The 18,763-nt window shown below is 41.8% G+C and overlaps 1 long non-coding RNA gene across 2 annotated transcripts in view; it reads right to left on the bottom strand.

The window, feature by feature from the left end:
• The window catches only part of LOC140731415 (uncharacterized), an 87,145-nt gene that overhangs the window by 52,071 nt on the left and 16,311 nt on the right, over window positions 1-18,763 (bottom strand). Inside the window, exon 1 of one of the 2 annotated variants that reach the window (XR_012099812.1) lies at window positions 17,383-17,487. The exons of the other annotated variant lie outside the window; for it this stretch is intronic. This is a non-coding gene — a long non-coding RNA (uncharacterized lncRNA). Of the gene's footprint in view, window positions 1-17,382; window positions 17,488-18,763 lie in introns of those variants that run through there. 2 annotated transcript variants of the gene reach the window in all.

Genomic DNA, 18,763 nt, shown 5'->3' with positions numbered 1-18,763 from the left:
CTAGAGTAGTATGTTGGTATAGTGGCTGGGTTGGAGAAAAATCCACCGATGGATGTCTAACAGAAGCCACCAAGCTTCCAGGACCCTCAGACTGACATCTGACTCAGTACATCAACACTATAACACTCATCCTCTGCCCCCCTCTTTCCTGTGTCTCTGACACCTTCTCTATCTCACCAGTCCACGTCTTGCTTGCTCACAATTTGCATCACATTCTTGCCTGTCCCAAACAACAGACACAGGATGCTGGAGGGACTCAGCAAGTCAGGCAGCATCTATGGAGGGGAATAAGCAGTCAATATTTGATGCCAAAGCCCTTCATCAAGATTGGTTTTCTGGTGACGTCATTGTCGAGAATGGCAGCTTAAGTCACTAGCTCCTCCGGAAAAACACGTATTAAGCCCCGTTAACCTGTCAAATATAATATTTTTCAAAAAATATTTGAACTGAAAAGAGGGGCAAGAATGGGGAGAAGAAATGGAAATAAAAAAAAGCGACTCTGTGGAGCAATACAAGCAATTTTGGCTGATAACAACCTGCAAAGGTACATAAATACTATTGATAACCCATGGGTGAAATTGACTCTTAAAATATGGAAAACTACTATAAAGGAATATAGAGTTGTAATCCCTTTATTAATATATCAATTGTATTTTGTTCATAATATTATTAATAATAATAAAGAGATTGAAAAAAAGAAAGAATATAGAGGGAGATATTGCAATTCATAAATGGTGTGCATATGACTCTGATTTTACACCAAATAAATTGGATTGTAGATTTAAGGACTGGACAGCTAAAGGAATAACAGTTCTTTGCAACATAATGAAAGAAGGAACACTGTTCAGTTTTGAAATGCTTAAAGAGAAACACTTATTAGAAAAACAAGATTTTTATCGGTATTTACAGATGCGACAATATGTTAATAAGATGCTTAAAAATGTAACCAAGGCAAATACACGCTTGATAGAACTCTTTAGAAAAGCATATAATTCAGATAATGGTAGTAGAATCATTTCAAGCATGTATAAGGGGTTGTCAAATCTTAAAACACATTCGACTTCATACATTAAAACAAAACGGGAGAAGGAAGGAGGGATAATTATATCTGAGGAAGAATGGACAATAATATGGAGATATCAATGGAAGTGTACCAGTTCACAGAAATGGAGGGAGTTTGGATGGAAAAACTTGATAAGATATTTTATTACACCCTCTCAGAAATCCCATTATGATAGTAACCCTGTTTGCTGGAGAAATTGTGGAAATCAAAATGCAATTTTTTTTTGCATTTTTTTGCATATTTTTTGGGACTGCCCTGTTATCAAAAGCTATTGGAGGGGGATACACAATGCCCTACAAGACATCTTTAAATGTGAAATACCCTTGGAGAGTAAGACCATATATTTTGGATATATACCTCAAGAATGGTTGAAAAGAGATAAATATTTAATGAATATACTGTTGGTGGCTGGTAAAAAGACTCTTACTAGGAAATGGTTATCACAGGAGAGCCCAACTTTAAATACATGGATGGAAATTACAATGGACATTTACAAAAGGAGAAGATAACAGCATCTGTTAATCATAAGCTGCAACAATTTGATTCATACTGGAAAAATGGTTTAACTACATAATGCCTCATAGGCCTGATTTTATTCTTACAAATCAATGAATCTGTTGTAAAAAAAAATCACTCCCTACTTGTACATAGTTCTTTCCTTTTGCTTGTTTTTTCTTTCCACTCTTTTCTATAAGTGTATACCCCAGATAAATACTTTGTAGAGATTTTGTGATATATATGATTATATGATATATATGTACAATGTCTGAAATACATCTTATGGAAATGTTTGTTTGATGAACTTCAATAAAAAAATAAATTACAAAAAAAAAGGATGGGGAAAGAAGCCAGAATAAGAAGGTGGGGTAGGAGGAGAGGGCAAGTTGACAGGTCCTAGGAGCCCTCAACCTCTTCCACTTAATACATCTCAATTTGTCACATTATTCCTCCTCCCATCCTCACCTACCTTCCCCTCACCTGGTCTAACTTTTCACCTGACAGGTTGTACCTCCCCCCCCCCCCAACACAACCTTCTTCGTCTAGCTTCTGTCTTCTTTCTTTCCAATCCTGATGAAGGGTCTCAGCCCGAATCATTGACTGTTTATTCCCCTTCATAGATGCTGCCTGACTTGCTGAGTTCCTCCAGCATCCTGTGTGCATTGCCTGGGACAGGCAAGAACGTGTTGCAAAATGTGAACAAGCAAGACGTGGACTGGTGAGATAGAGAAGGTGGAGGAGACACAGAAAGGAGAGAGGGGCAGAGGAGAAGCAGAGGATGAGCAGTGGCCTAGTATCCCAGGACATCACTGCAGAAGTCCCCCAGGGCAGTTATCTTCAGTTGTGTTGCCAATGACCTTCTTGCCATTATAGGGGTGAACATGGGCATGTTCACTGATGTTTGCACAATGGTCAATTCCATTTAGAACTGCTCAGTAAATACCAGGACATAGTGAGTCCTACACAACATTCAGACATAGGCTGACAAATAAGAAGTGGCACTGATGCCACTGAAGTGCCAGGCAGTGACAGTCTCCTCAAGCAACAATCTAGATGTTCTATCTCTGACTCCTTCATTATCAACACCTGGGGGTTAGTACTGAGCAAAGCTCCATTGGACCAGCCAGATAAATGCCATGGCTACAGTAACTGACCCGCGGATGGCTTTCCTGCAGCTCCTCACACTCCTCCCAACATCTCAATACCTCTCCATTATCTACAAGACACAAATGTGGAAGAAAACCTTTTACTTGCCCAAGTAAATGCAGTTTCAATAACTCTCAAGAAGCTTGGCACACCCAGGACAAAGCAGTCTGTTTGATCGATACCCCATCCACTTCTGTAAATCTACCATTAGCTAAATCTACCATCTCCACAAGGTACTGCAGTTACCCAGCTAGTCAACACCACCCAAACCTGGAACCTCTAGCAGTAAGTTGGACTAGGGCAGCAGATGTGCAGAGCAGCATCATTTGTAGGTTCCCTTCCTAGTTACACACCATCCTGAATTATTATTCTACTGTTCCTTCTTTGTAACTGGGTTGAACTATTGTAATTCTCCATCTGTCATCATTGTAGAAACACTTCCACCAAAACTGTAGCCATTGTAGAAAGTAACTCTCAAACACCACCTCACAGACATTCAGCGAAGGACAATCAATGTTGACCCTGTCATTAATTCTAAGATCCTGAAAAATTAAAAAGAAATTCTCACTTAAACCTTTCCCTTTGTAAAACAATGGAACAATGTTCTAAGTATTTGTAGTAACTGTACACCAGCCCATTGCGCATCACACACTTTGATACTCAGATTCCTCTGCATCTCAGAGCTCTTTGGATTTTGGACCTTTTGTTAACATCCACATGTGAACTGACACTGATACCTGACTGACACCATCTATCCAGTTTGTCTCTTGACCATCTATTTGCTCCATGCTGCCTACTCAACAGCCAACCTCAGATGAACTATAATCTCCTCCAGCTTCATATTCAGAGAATTGGAAGCCATCAAGTTCAAAACCATTTTTGCATCATTATTAACATTTTCTCAGCTGCTGTCTCAGACTGCACTAATAAGTTTACAAATTCAGCACGGAGACACAATAGATTACAGATGTTGGAAGTCCAATGAAGGGTGTCAACGTAAAATACTGATCGTTCATTTCCCTCCACAGACACATCAAATTCTTCCAGCAGTTTGTTTATCACTACAGATTCAGTATCTCAGCCAACCTGTGGTTTTGTTCATATAACTGAGCTCCCAGACTTCCGTTCATCACCATTCCTGCATCAGTCTCTCTCCACGTCTTTTACTGAGAGAACCACTTATGCAGACAGGAGCCTACAGATTTCTGTACTGGGTTAGGAAATGTTCATTTTCTCACACTGTTTGTTTGAAATGTTCCCTGTCTTCGTCAAGTTTGTTGATATACTTGCTAGCAATATTTCACAGATGTGTTGGCATGTTTTTTTGGCATGGTTTGAAAAGCTTACTGGCGCACTTACTTTGAATGTACCTTGAATAATTCTGCAATTTAATTCTGTTAATTTACATCCTTATAATATGATACTAATTCTGCACACAAAAGGCTTTTTGACAGGTTGTATTGTTCTCAGTAATTCGGTGAACATGAAGTGGATGAAATAATGAGAGATTTGCATGAAGTGGTGGGTCTTTCTTTCACCTCTGATCCAATAACAAAGACTAACTTCACACTGTAAAGCAATTACTCTTTCATACTTGGCTGGTTCATCATTTTGTAATAAAAACAATTAAGGTGCATGAAATGCAGTGCCGTTAAATGGAAGTTTGTCCTGGGTTCTTTCCAATGAAGCTTTCACCTGTGTGGGCCAGGACCTCCTATGGTATAGAACATCAGATCCAAAATATTATGCTCCAAACAAGAATGTTACTCTTAACATATGTCAGGTCTCAAAATACTTATTATGGCACCGTACTCCAAAATATTCATTCCCCATGCACCTATCTTCTGTTGTATTTCAGTTCAATTTGTGATTTCTCTGTCTGCAAGGTTCTTGAAAGCCTCGGAACACACCAAATTTGGACTGAAAGTTGCAGACTGGAGCCGAGAATCAGCAAGTTATTTAGGACAGTGAGGGAATTCTGTAGAGGAAAATGGATGAAGCAGGCTATTCGAGCTGATGTTCAATTCGATTAAAGTTGAGGTGAAGCTCACCCCTACTGACAATCCTTTGTGCCATATCAACAAAAAATTCGTCTTTCTTGTGAAACCTTCAATTGTTGTAACTTCCAGCATTTCCAGATTGAGTTCCATTCTTATTCTTATATTCACTTTTGGCATACAGTAGACTTAATGGGTTGAATAGCCTTCTATTTGAGTATCAGAGCAATTACTCAATCCAAATCCTCTAGTGATTTCTCTGTGATTCATTCTCTCTCACAGGTGCATCATCTCTATTCTCCAGCCACATACAATATAGCCAGAATGATTTTCAGCTGTGGGTGGGGGAAGCTGGTGCACCCACAGAACGTCCACAAGGCCACAGGGAGATGTTCAAACTGCACACAGAGAGTGCTGGAGGCTGGGATCTAAGTCAGATTGCTGGAGCTGTGAGACAGCAGCACTTCCTACTGTGTCATTGTGCTGCCTCACTCCCTTATTAAAACAGCTGTGGATGAGTGTGTCCCCACAAAATCATTCAGGGTTTTCCCCAATCGGAAGCCCTGGGTGAACAATGAAATCCGGAACGGGCTGACAGCCAGATCTGGAGATCGAGAATGCTACAAGAGGTGCAGGTAAGATCTCTGGAAAGCCATCTCAAAGGCAAGTGAAGATTTTGGACTAGATTGGAATCAACAAGGATGCTCAACAGTTGTTTGAAAGGCATATCCTCCTACAAAGTTAAACTTCGTGATATAGGGGATGGCAGAGCTTCGCTTCCAGATGAGCTCAATGTCTTCTATACTCATTTTGACCACAAGAACAGGGAGGAACTGTCACGCACCGCCAATGTCTCCTGACGATTCTTTGGTCTCAGTACCTGAAGATAACGCGTGGGCAGCCTTCAAGAGAATGAATCCAAGGAAAGCATCTGGTCTGGACAGAGTACCTGGCTGAGTACTGAAGACCCGTGCCAACCAGCTGGCTAGTGTGTTCAAGGATATCTTCAACCTCTCACTTTGGCAGTGTGTGGTACCCACATCCTTCAAGCGGGTTTCTTGGTGTCTAAGAATAGCACAGTAACGTGCCTCAATGACTCTTTGCCCAGGGGCATTTACATCCACAGTGATGAAACATTTTGTGGTGTTGAAGCACATCAGCTCCTGTCTGAGTGGCGACTTGGATCTGTTCCAATATGCCTACTGAAGCAACAGGTCCACAGCAGATGCCATTTCATTGGCTCTTCACACAACCCTGGAATATCTGGACAGTAAAGATGCATACATCAGGATCCTCTTTATCATCTCCAACTCAGCACTCAATACCATCATTCCCTCAAAGCTAATCAGTAAACTCCAAGACCAGGGCTTCAATACCCCCTTGTACAATTGGATCCTGGATTTCCTCATTTGAACTCTTTCAGTTCACATCTCCTCCACAATCTCCATCAGCACAGGAGCACCACAGGGATGTGTACTTATCCCCCTGCTCTACTCACTTTACACCTATGACTCTGTGTTTAAATACAGCTCTAACACCATAAACAAGTTTGCTGATTACAACACTGTTGTGGGCTGTATCAAAGGTGGTGATGTATCATCATACTGGAGGGAAACTGAAAACTTGACTGAGTGGTGTCATAACAGTAACCTCTCACTCAATGTCAATAAGACCAAAGAAATGATTGTAGATTTCAAGAGAGGGAAACCAAAGGTCCAAGAGCCAGTCCTCATCGGAGGATCAGAGGTGGAGAGGAGCAGTAACTTTAAATTCCTGGGAGTCACTACCTCAGAGAATCTGTCCTGGACCCATCATATAAATACAATTGTAAAGTAAGCACAGCAGCACCTCTACTTCCTCAAGAGTCTGCGGAGATCTGGTATGACATTAAAAACCTTGGCAAACGTCTATAGATGTGTGGTGGAAAGTGTGCTGACTGGTTGCATTACGGCCTGGTATGGGAACATCAACACCAACATCCTACAAAAATTAGTGGATTCGGCCCAGTACATCATGGGTAAAGCCCTCCCAACCATTGAGCACATCTACATGAAACGTTGCCATAGAAAAGCAGCATCCATCATCAAAGATCCTCACCAGCCAGGCCATGCTCTTTTCTCACTGCTGTCATCAGGTAGAAGGTACAGGTACCTTGGGACTCACAACTCCAGGTTCAAGAATAGTTCCTACTCCTCAACCATCAGGCTCTTGAACAAAAGGGGATAACCACACTTATTCTATCTAGGTGTTCCCACAACCAATGGTCTCACTTTAGGGACTTTTTATCTTGTCATTTCATACTTGTTATTTACTGCAATTTATTTATATTTGCATTTGCACAGCTTGTTGTACATTGATTCTGTTTACAGTTAATGTTCTATTTGCTAAGTATGCCACAGGAAAGAGAATCTCAGGATGGTATGTGGTTGCATGTATGTATTCTGTATTTATTATAAATTCCTATAAACCGCACATTTTACATTTAGATGGAGACAAAACAAAGATTTTTACTTCTCATGTATATGAAGGATGTAAGAAATAAAGTCAATTTAATTCGATGAAGTTTACTTTGAAACGTTTTCACGCAGAATTCACTGGTGTTGTGTGTCTATGCCAAACAAAATGACAACCACCCCCACCATCCACGAGCACTGCTTCTTTAACTAGCCCACCCTAAAGCATTAACCCTGGTTCTCTCTGCTCAAGCACTGCCTGACCTGCCGAACGTCTTCAGAATTCACAGTGGCTTTTTTTTTGCCACTTGCCATTGTTACGTACCCCGTAACTGGGTCACTTACCAGCAAAGATAGAGAGGTCCGTTGAAGTCTGATGGTACTATTTTTAACAGTATTTATTGATAAAAATACACAAAATAATATCAATGCAAACATACAGATAATATACGTCGTCAATACTAAATCTAAAAGCGCGGGTATAATAATAATCAATAAGAAATAGCTCTATCGTTGTCTAGGGGATAACGTATTGTCCGATGGAAATATAAAAGTCACTCAGTTCATTCAAGCTGCAGCTTTTGGGTTGGAGAGAAAGACGGGTTAAAACTTGTCCATTCCTTTTATGATGTCAATCCTTCGAGAGTCGTTGGGAGTTGATTTCCCCATTGTTAGCTAAAAACCGTTCTGCCGTGGTACAGGGCCCACCGATTCCGGGGCAAACGGAAAAGGACGCACGTGGCCTTCCACTGGTTTCTGCTATTACGGGATCGCTAGGGTTTCTTCTGGTGCGTCTGAGGGGCTGTTCCCACAGACCCTCTTTTTATCCTGACTCACAGGGTCTCAGATGTCAATCAGGTTGGGATGATGCAATCCCTCCACCAACCTCCCCCTCGGTTCATTGCCTGGGGGCTTCAATGCATCATACAGGATGCAATACACAAGTCCGTCTCCAAGAGACAATAGCCGGTATCAATGGGTCCGCCTTTCGGAGGCCAGGACACATTCCAACTCTTTGAGGATTCTGCATGTCTTTCTCTCATTTCCTGGGTCTCCTGAACTGACTTAATAGTGATCTTGCGATTCTCACAAAGGAGGGGGGCTACCCCGCACCCTTCGGCCCCTCAGAGCTGTGGCACATTCGTAACACCATTCACAAATTTTTTCCATCCACGGCAACAATCAACACAAGATACAAGGAAAAATAAAGCAGGAGTCATGCTGTGTTCTTCTGCTTGCAAAGGTCCCAGGGCCAGACAAAAGCAGCCACTTCGCCAGAAGGACAAAAAACATATGGCACAGGAGTAACGGTGAAGGGAACTGGCCAGATGATATTTTGGGTTGTATTGCCTCATCTGGATTGACAGACAAGAGGGGAGAGAGCTTGTATGGATCAACGGAAGGAGGGTTGGAGCAAGAGCTGGCAGCTGATAGGTGGATCCAGCTGAGCTGGGGTGATAGGCAGATGGAGGGGGAGGTGACAGACTGGAAATAGTAACAGAGGTTGGGAGGTGACAAAGGATGGAAAAAGATGGAATATGATAGGAGAGAGAGGTAGAGCATGGAATCAAGTGAAGGAGGTGCTCCAAGCCTGTGTCAGTATTCCCACTCTCCCCTCCTCCATCTGCCTATCACTTCTCCTCATCTGGATCACTTGCCAGATCTTGCTCCACCCCTTCACCTGACCTCTTTACACTGGCGACCTGTACCAGCTACCCTCTGTCTTTCAGTGCAGATGAAGGCTCTCAATCCAAAATGTCCATTGTCAAGTTCCTTCCCCTGATGCTGCCTGAGTTTTTCTAGCATCTTGTAATTCGTTCCAGATTCCAGCATCTAGTCTATTGTGTCTTCACTTTACCTCTCAAGGGTGTTGAGGCAAGCTTTAATTATCACAGAGTGCAGCTCCTTAATGGATGATTTGTTGCAGATGCCTCCTGATGTCACCTCTTGAATTGCAGCATTAGTACATTTATAAAAACTTTAGCTCAGTGAGAAGTCTCTCGGGTGAAATACAGTTAAGTCACTTATAGATTGGAATAGAGCTGGGAGTTTTACCCTGGCTCAATCAGCATCTTTTTGCTTGATGAAACGTTGACTGGCATATTAAACATGCTTCAAATTGATTTTTAATTGAAAAAAACCATTCCTCTGACAGGGGTTGGAACTCTATTAAAAAACTACACTTGCTTAAGATTCAGGACTTGAGCTCCCACTGTAAAAAATTGAATGTTGTGCATTGGAGAACTGGTTGGGAGATAAAAGCTTCTTTCCCTTTGCCAGATGTTCTCTTTAGCTACACACAGGCAGAAACACTTAATTCTGCAGATAATTTTCTATTTATATAATTTATTCAAAGAAGTGATATCCGTGATGCTTACTGCAGGTTTACACGATGATTGTTGGATTTAGCCATTCACAACAGGCAGCTACTGAGTTCTGAATCACAGGGTCATCAAACATTTACGACAAAGAAGGAGAATCTTGTATGTGCTGTTAGATAAACATCTCCCTAGCCTGCTAGCACCAGGTCTATAGCCTTACAGCTCATGATTCCTCAAGTACCCACTTCAGTACAATGAGGGTTTCAGCCTTTTCTCATCCTTCAGGCTGCAAGTTCGGGATCCATGTCACATCTGTGTCAAAAGATTTTTCTTACTCTCCCCTCTAACCTTTCTATCAGTTACTTGAAATCTATGCCCTCTAGACTTAGACCTCAAGCTCTTTTTTAAACATGTCTTCTAAACACTTCTATTGCTTGGGTGAAGGTCAGAAAGTGAGTGGTGAAGACCAGGAAACCACAAAACGTGGGAGGAGAATCACATTGTTCAGCCTATTCTGCTTCTCTGCCATTCACTGCATCTGATTTATTATCCTTCTCATCCCCATCCTCCTGCCTTCTCCCTGTAACCTTTGATCTCTGACTGATCAACTTCTGCCTTAAATATAGTCAATGACTTGGCCCCTACAGCCTTCTACGGCAATGAATCACCGCCCTCTGGATAAAGAGATTCCTTTTCTAATGGATGTCCCACTATAGGAAACATCCTCTCCACATCCACTCTACTCTCTTCGATCTAGGCCTTTCAATATGCCATCGGTTTCATTGAGATCCCACTTCATTCATCTAAATTCCAGTGAGTACAGGCCCAGAACTATAAAACACTCCTTGGATGTTACCCCTTTCATTCCTGGAATCATTCTTGTAAACCCCGGACCCTCTCCAATGCCAGTACGACTTTCTTAGATAAGAGCTCCAAAACTACTAACAACAGTCCAAGTGTGGTCTGACATTACATCCTTGCATTTATTTTCTAATCCTCCAGAAAAGAATGTTAATATTCCATTTGCCTCCCTTACCAATGATTCAACCTGCAAGTTAACCTTTAGGGAACCTTGCACAAGGATTCCTATGTCCCTTTGCATCCCTGATTTCTGAATTTTCTCCTTGTTTATAAAATAGTTTATGCCTTTATTCCTTCTACCAAACTGAACGTACACCTCACTGATACTGTATTCCATCCACCTCACTACACTATATTCCATATGCAACTTCTTTGCCCATTCTCCTAATCTGCCTAAGTCCTCTACAAACACCCTCCTTCTTCAATACTAACTGCCCTTGCACCTATCAATTCATCCAATTCATTGCAGTATAACGTGAAAAGAAGCGGTCTCAACATCAATCCCTGCAGAACACCACTAGTCAACCAGCAGCTAACCAAAAAAGGACCCCTTTATTCCCACACTTTGCCTTCTACCATCTTCCATCTGTGATAGTATATCTTCTATAATACCATGGGCTCTTATCTTGTTAAGCCACCTCATGTGCAACACGTTGTCAAAGGCCTTCTGAAAATCCAAGCACACAATATCAACTGATTCCCCTTTGTCTATCCTGCTTGTTATTTCCTCGAAGAATTCCAACAGATTTCCCCTGATGTTGGTCCTCTGGAACCATTCCAAAATCTACTGATCCTTGGAAGATCATTACTAATGCCTCACAGTCTCTTCAGTTATCTCTTTCAAAACCATGGGGTGTGTTTCATTTTGTCCAGGTGACCTATCTACCTTCAGACCTTTCAGCTTCCCAAGCATCACCACACTCACATCTGCGCTCCAAAACTCTTGAATTTCTGGCATACTGGTAGTGTCTTCCACAGTGAAGAGTAAGACGAAATACTTAGTAAGTTAGTCCCCCATTACTACCACTCCAGCCTCATTTCCCAGCAGTCTGATATTCATTCTCTTCTCTCTTTTACTCTTAATATATCTAGATAAAAAATCTTGCCCTCTTTTATATTATTGGGTAGTTTACCTCCATATTTCTCTCCCTCTGGTTTTTTAGTTGTTTTCTGTTGGTTTTTAAAAGCTTCCCAATCCTTTAACTTCCCACTAACTTTTGTTATATTATATGCCTTCTCTTTGCTTTTATGCTGTCTCTGACTTCCCTTGTCAGCACAGTTGCGTCCTCTTTGCTTTAGTATACTTCTTCACCTTTGGCGTGTGTCCATCCTGTTGCTTTCCGAGTTGCTTTCAAAAACACCGGCCTTTCCTGTTCTGTCATCACCCCTGATAGTGTTCCCTTCCATCAACTTTGGCCAGCGTTTCTCTCATGCTCTGTAATTCCCTTTAGATAGATAGATAGATACTTTATTCATCCCCATGGGGAAATTCAACTTTTTTTCCAATGTCCCATACACTTGTTGTAGCAAAACTAATAACATACAATACTTAACTCAGTAAAAAATATGATATGCATCTAAATCACTATCTCAAAAAGCATTAATAATAGCTTTTAAAAAGTTCTTAAGTCCTGGCGGTTGAATTGTAAAGCCTAATGGCATTGGGGAGTATTGACCTCTTCATCCTGTCTGAGGAGCATTGCATCGATAGTAACCTGCCGCTGAAACTGCTTCTCTGTCTCTGGATGGTGCTATGTAGATGGTGCTTTACTCCACTGCAATACCAATACATCTAACATATAATAGATAAGATAGAAGTAGGAAAGTTGTTTCCATTGGTAGGTGAGACTAGAACCAGGGGACATTGCCACAAGATTCAGGGGAGAAGATTTAGGATGGAGATGAAGAGAAACTGTTTTTCCCAGAGATTGGTGAATCTGTGGAATTCTCTGCCCAGGGAAGCAGTTGAGGCTTCCTCACTAAATATATTTAAGATACAGTTAGATAGATTTTTACATAGTAGGGGAATTAAGTGTTATGGGGAAAAGGCAGTTAGATGGAGCTGAATTTATAGACTGATCAGCCAAGATCTTGTTGAATGGTGCAGCAGGCTCGATGGGCCGGATGCTCTATTCCTGCTCCTACTTCTTATGTTCTTATGTTTAGCTTCTTCCTCTCAAACTGCAGGGTGAATATTATTATATTATGATCACTGCCTCCAAAGGTTCCTTTACCTCAAGCTCTCTTATCGTATATGGTTCATTACACAACACTCATTTCAGAATTGCCTTTCCCCTAGTGGAATCAACCACAAGCTGCTCTAAAAAGTCATCTCATAGGCATTCTACAGATTTGCTTTCTGGGGATCCAGAAAATCCAGATTTTCCCAATTTACCGGTATATTGTAATCTCCCATGACTATCCTAACATTGCCCCTCTTATAGGCCTTTTCTATCTCCTGTTGTAATTTGTAGCCCACATCCTGGCTACTGTTGGAGGCCTGTATATAACTGCCAGCAGGGTCTCTTTACCCTTGCAGTTTCTTAACTCTACTCATAAGGATTCTGCATCTTCAGATCCTATGTCAGCTCTTTTTAAGCATTTGATTACATTTTTTTTTACCAACAGAGCCACCCCACCCCCTCTACCTATCTACCCATGCTATTGATATGATGTGTCCTCTGGGATGTTAAGCTCCCAACTATCATCTTCTTTCAGCCACAATTCAATGATGCCCACAGCATCACACCCGTGTTACAAACTGTTACAATGTCATCTATCTTTTTCCATATATGTATTCAAATATAACACCTTCAATCCTGTATTCATCACCCTTTTCAATCTTCCTCCCAAGCTACACTCAACTCGCCCCACTGATTGTATCTTTTCCTTACCTGTCCTTCCTCACAGTCTCACTATGCACTTAGATATCAACTGCCCCATCCTCATTCCCATCACCCTGCCAAATTAGTTTAGCAGCTCCAGCAAACCTGCCTGCAAAGATATTGGTTCCCCTCAGTTTCGGGTGCAACTTGTCCATTTTGTACAGGTCACATCTTCCCTCGAAGAGATCCCAGTGATCCAGAAATCTAAAATCCTGCCGCCTGCACCAATTCTTCAGCCACGCTTCTGTCTGCCAAATCATCTTATTCTTACCCTCACTGGCACATGGCACAGGCAGAAATCTAGAGTTTACTGCCCTGAAGGACCAGCTTTTCAGCTTTCCACCCATTTCCCTATGTTCTCTCTTCAGGACCTCTTCTCTTCTCTTACCTATGTCACAGGTACCACTATGTACCATGATTTCCAGCCGAAGCCGATGCAGGGATGATACAAAGGGACAGAAAAGGACTGAGTGAGCAAAGATCTGACAAACGGAATGCTCATATGGGGTAACAAGTATGCCTTTTCTCATCATTACCATTAAGGTGGAGGTACAGAAGCCTTAGGACCCACACTCAATGTTTCAGAAATCCACCATCAGATTTCTGAGCAATACATGAGCCCACGAACATTACCTTGCTATTCCTCTTTCGCACCATCTATCTATCGATTTATTTATCTTTTCTTTGTTTATTTACTTAGTATTGGATTATGTCTTGGATTATACTGCTGCCACAAAACAACAAATTTCATGCTATGTGCCAGTGATTATAATCCATTTCTGATTCTAATTCTATTACTTAAATAGTGAAAAATTGCAAAGTTCTGAGCTACGGATGGATTTACTAAATCCAGTATGCAAGTACAGCAAGAAATTAGGAACGAAAGAATTTTATTGATTATTGTTGTATGCAATAGTAAAGTGGTTATCCTTCAGTGAGATTGGTGGGATTGGATGCAGTGTTCCTGGGAAAGATATCAAGCTGAGTTTATTGGCTTGTCTACAAGTACAGTGAATCCAATGAAAAACTTTCAGCAGAATCACTGCCACACTGATACAGAATTTATATATAAATTGTACAAACTAGTGAAGATAGAGGGGATAAAAAGAATGGGTGAAAGACCTGTAGATAACTGGGTGAGAGGCTTGAGTTAAGGATATGAAGATAGGCCAAATTCACCCACGCTGACTGAGGTGCCCACCTAACCTGGTCACATCTGCTCGTGTTTAGCTTATATCCCTCTAAACCTTTCCTATCTGCGTGCTTAGCAAAATGTCCAAAGATCAAACATAGTCTAAAATCTAATTACTAATGAATTGAATTGACTTAATTACTTACATCATTCATATATATGAGGAGTAAAATTGTTTACTCCGTCTAAATGTACAATTGATAGTAATTTATAATAAATAGTACGTACAACAGGACAGTCAATATAACATAGAAATACAATTATATCAGCAGGAATTAATCAGTCTGATGGCCTGGTGGAAGAAGCTGTCCCTGAGCCCATTGGTCCTGGCTTTTATGCTGCGGTACCATTTCTCAGATGGTTGCAGCTGGAACAGTTTGTGTTTGGGGTGACTCGGGTCCCCAATGATCCTTTGGGCCCTTTTTACACACCTGTCTCTGTAAATGTCCTGAATAGTGGGAAGTTCACATCTACAGATGTGCTGGTCTGTCTGCATCACTCTCTGCAGAGTCCTGTTACTGAAGGAAGTACAGTTCCTATACCAGGCAGTGATGCAGCCAGTCAGGATGCTCTCAATTGTGTCCCTGTAGAAAGTCCTTATGATTTGGGGACCCAAACCAAACTTCTTTGACTATCTGAGGTGGAAGAGGTGCTGTTGGCTTTTTTCACCACACAGCCAGTATGTACAGACCACGTGGGATCCTCAGTGAAGTGTATGCCAAGGAAATTAAAGCTGTTCACCCTCTCATCCCCAGATCCATTGATGTCAATAGGGGTGAGCCTGTCTCCATTCCTCCTCTATTATATAAATGATAATTATAAGAAGGACGCGGAAGCTTTTGAGAGTTACCAGGATGCAGCCTGGATTAGAGAGCATGTTTTATGTTCAGCAATCTAGGGCTTTTCTCTTTGAAGCAAAGGAAGATGAGCGGGGCAACTCGGGAGAGGTGTATAAGATTATGTGAGGCTGAGATAGAGTGGACATCCAGCACCTTTCCCTCAGGGAAGCAATGGCCAATACTAGGGGGAACCCATTTAATGAGAGTGGAGAGAAGTTTGGGGAGATGCCAGAGGTACTTTTTTTACCTAGGGAGCGGTAGTTGCCTGGAACACACTGCTAGGGTGGTGGTAGAAGCAGATACATTAGGGACATTTAAGAGGCTCTTAGATTTGTACATGGATGTAAGGAAAGTGGTGGGTTATGGGCTGTGTAGGAGGGAAAGTTGATCGTGGTGTAGGATGTTAGGAGTCAAAGGGCCTATACTGTAACATACTGCCTGCGTCCTATGTTCTAATGAACTCATGGAACAGACATGAAGAGCTGAATGGCCTTTTCCTGTTCCTTTGTCACTTGGAGGAGAAGTTTGAATCCATGCTCATGACGATGTTAGAAGTCTGAAATTGTCCTTGACAAAGGTGGCAGGTAGCCTCCATTTCTGAAGCTGAAAAATTGTGATGATCAGAGTCCCGATAATGTGCAGCATCTGGTACTATGCTGATGAAAAGCTCTTTCTGGTTCACAAGATGGCCTTTGACAGAAGCATGGCTGACAGTGCTGATTGGAAGACATCAATGAAGGTGATATATTAAATTCCTTCAAGTAGGCAAAAGTGGAGACAAAATACAGAACTGCAATAAATTGAATTATGCCTGTGATTGAACCTTAACGGAAGAGTCCAGAGCAATTTGAATTAAGCCTATGATTGTCCCTTTACAGTGGAGTCCAGAGCAAGTGTGCGTATGACAGAATCAGAGGTATTCAGCACTGAAATATGCCCTTTGGTCCAACTCACCCACATCAGAGTAGTTGCCTACATGGGCAAGTCCCATTTTCCCACAACTGGCCCATCTCCTTCCAAACCTTTCCTCGCCATGGTCATGTCCAAGTACCTTTTAAATGGTATTATGTACCTGCCTCAACCATTTCCTCTGGCAGCTCATTCCATATAGCTACTACCCTCTGTGAGAAACACTTGCTCCTTACATCCCCTTTAAATCTTTCCCCTCCCACCTTAAACTTAGGCTGTATAGGTTTAGACTCCACTCCTGTGGTGAACTACATATACCTGTCTGGACACCCCCCCCCCCCCCCGCTGACTGCTCCTGTGGCTCCTCCCACTGACCATGGCTCCTCCCACAGACCCCGGTATAAAGGCGATTGGAGGCACTGCTCCTCCCTCAGTCTCCAGGATGTTATATGATGGTCTCTTGCTGCTGACTGCTCTCTTCCAGCTAATAAAAGCCTATCTCTCACCTCACGTCTCTGAGAGTTATTGATGGTGCATCAACTCCCTAGCAAAAATACAGACTGTTCAAACTATGCAGGCTCCTTATGAAGTTATAAACCTTTATAAGGTCACCCTTCAGCCTCCTATACTCCACAGAAAATAAAACAAGTCTGTCCAATCTTGGTTTAACATTTAATTTTAAGATGAGATGTTAAACCAAGGCTCCTAAGGCAGATGCAGGGGGTTTTGAGGAATGCTCCCAGCCTGGGTCAGCAGTCATCCCTCAATCAAAGTGATTTTGGGAATTTCCTGTTCCTGTTTCCCACGCTCCATTAGTGACCATGCTTTATGAAGTACTTCAGTGGCTGTCAAGTGATTCGGGTTGTCCTGCCAGTGCAGTAGGCGACACCTAAATAAAACCCCCTTCCTCGTTTTCCGAATAATACAACCTCCAAGAGAGCACACTCCTCCCAACTGCATTTTAATTATAGCCATATCTAATGCCAATGGACTTGACACGGGATAAATTGTACAGGAATTTCATTGTCGTGCAGTATAGACGCAGAGAAGCTGATGAAGAGGAGCAACCGTAAGTTAAAATCAAAAGGCCAGAAATTAATGGTTTAAAATGTTGACTCTGTGTCAAAAAAGCAAAGAAGACCTGCCTTGGTTCTTAGCTGTAATCCTTTCCATGACAAACAGCTATCCTTTAAGAATAGAAATATTAGCAATACTCACCGTGACTATTCACATCAAACAGATGTTCCCGTATGTGAAAATTCACCTCTAGACACATAATATCTGAGCATCAAGAAGCATATGCTCAATTCATAAAGGTATCAACAGAAAGGAAGCAGAATTGTTAAATATTATTCTGTATTTTCTAAACGTTAGCAATTTTCAGAAAGAATCAATATTTCTATACTTAATAATTTATGACACAAAGCTTAGTGCTGTTCAGCACCATGTGAAAGTCAAGGTTAATGTATGTGTCTTGAAGCATGGGATGATTCAGAGTTAAAAAAAATCAAATAAAAAAATCACAGAAAGCTGACAGAGTTTATCTGGCAGTAATTCAATCAAATGGTTGACGATTTAATAAACTGGGAGCGTTTGAGCTGGAATTACTACTTTAGTTCTCTGTCTTGCATTCATCATTCCACAGCTTATTGCTTTTCAAGAGCCTCTTTGGATTTTCTATTTTTAACCCCTTATTTGAGTGGCAATCTGAGAATAAGAGATCATTTGATCAAAGTAAAAATGACTAAAGGCAATAGCCACCTGAAACCGTATGTGGTTGCCTGGTTGGTGTTACTGAGGAGACAACAATCTGAGCGTCGATCCTCTTAGATAATATCAATCAGCACACCATATTCACCTTGCAGCTATCTGCAGAACTGTGTATGACTGTGAGATACCAGTGGCCGCTCACTAAAACCCAGGGTATCTCTGTTAGATACCAGTGGCAGCTCACTAAAACACTGAGTATCACTGTTAGATGCCAGTGGCAGCTCACTAAAACACTGGGTATCACTGTTAGATACCAGTGGCAGCTCACTAAAACACTGGGTATCTCTGTTAGATACCAGTGGCAGCTCACTAAAACACTGGGTATCACTGTTAGATACCAGTGGCAGCTCACTAAAACACTGGGTATCTCTGTTAGATACCAGTGGCAGCTCACTAAAACACTGGGTATCTCTGTTAGATACCAGTGGCAGCTCACTAAAACACTGGGTATCACTGTTAGATACCAGTGGCAGCTCACTAAAACACTGGGTATCACTGTTAGATACCAGTGGCAGCTCACTAAAACACTGGGTATCACTGTTAGATGCCAGTGGCAGCTCACTAAAACACTGGGTATCTCTGTTAGATACCAGTGGCAGCTCACTAAAACACTGGGTATCACTGTTAGATACCAGTGGCAGCTCACTAAAACACTGGGTATCTCTGTTAGATACCAGTGGCAGCTCACTAAAACACTGGGTATCTCTGTTAGATACCAGTGGCAGCTCACTAAAACACTGGGTATCACTGTTAGATACCAGTGGCAGCTCACTAAAACACTGAGTATCACTGTTAGATACCAGTGGCAGCTCACTAAAACACTGAGTAT

Source organism: Hemitrygon akajei, chromosome 8 (genome assembly GCF_048418815.1).
Source record: "Hemitrygon akajei chromosome 8, sHemAka1.3, whole genome shotgun sequence".
NCBI lineage: Eukaryota > Metazoa > Chordata > Chondrichthyes > Myliobatiformes > Dasyatidae > Hemitrygon > Hemitrygon akajei.
This window is presented reverse-complemented; position numbering and strand designations above follow the sequence as displayed.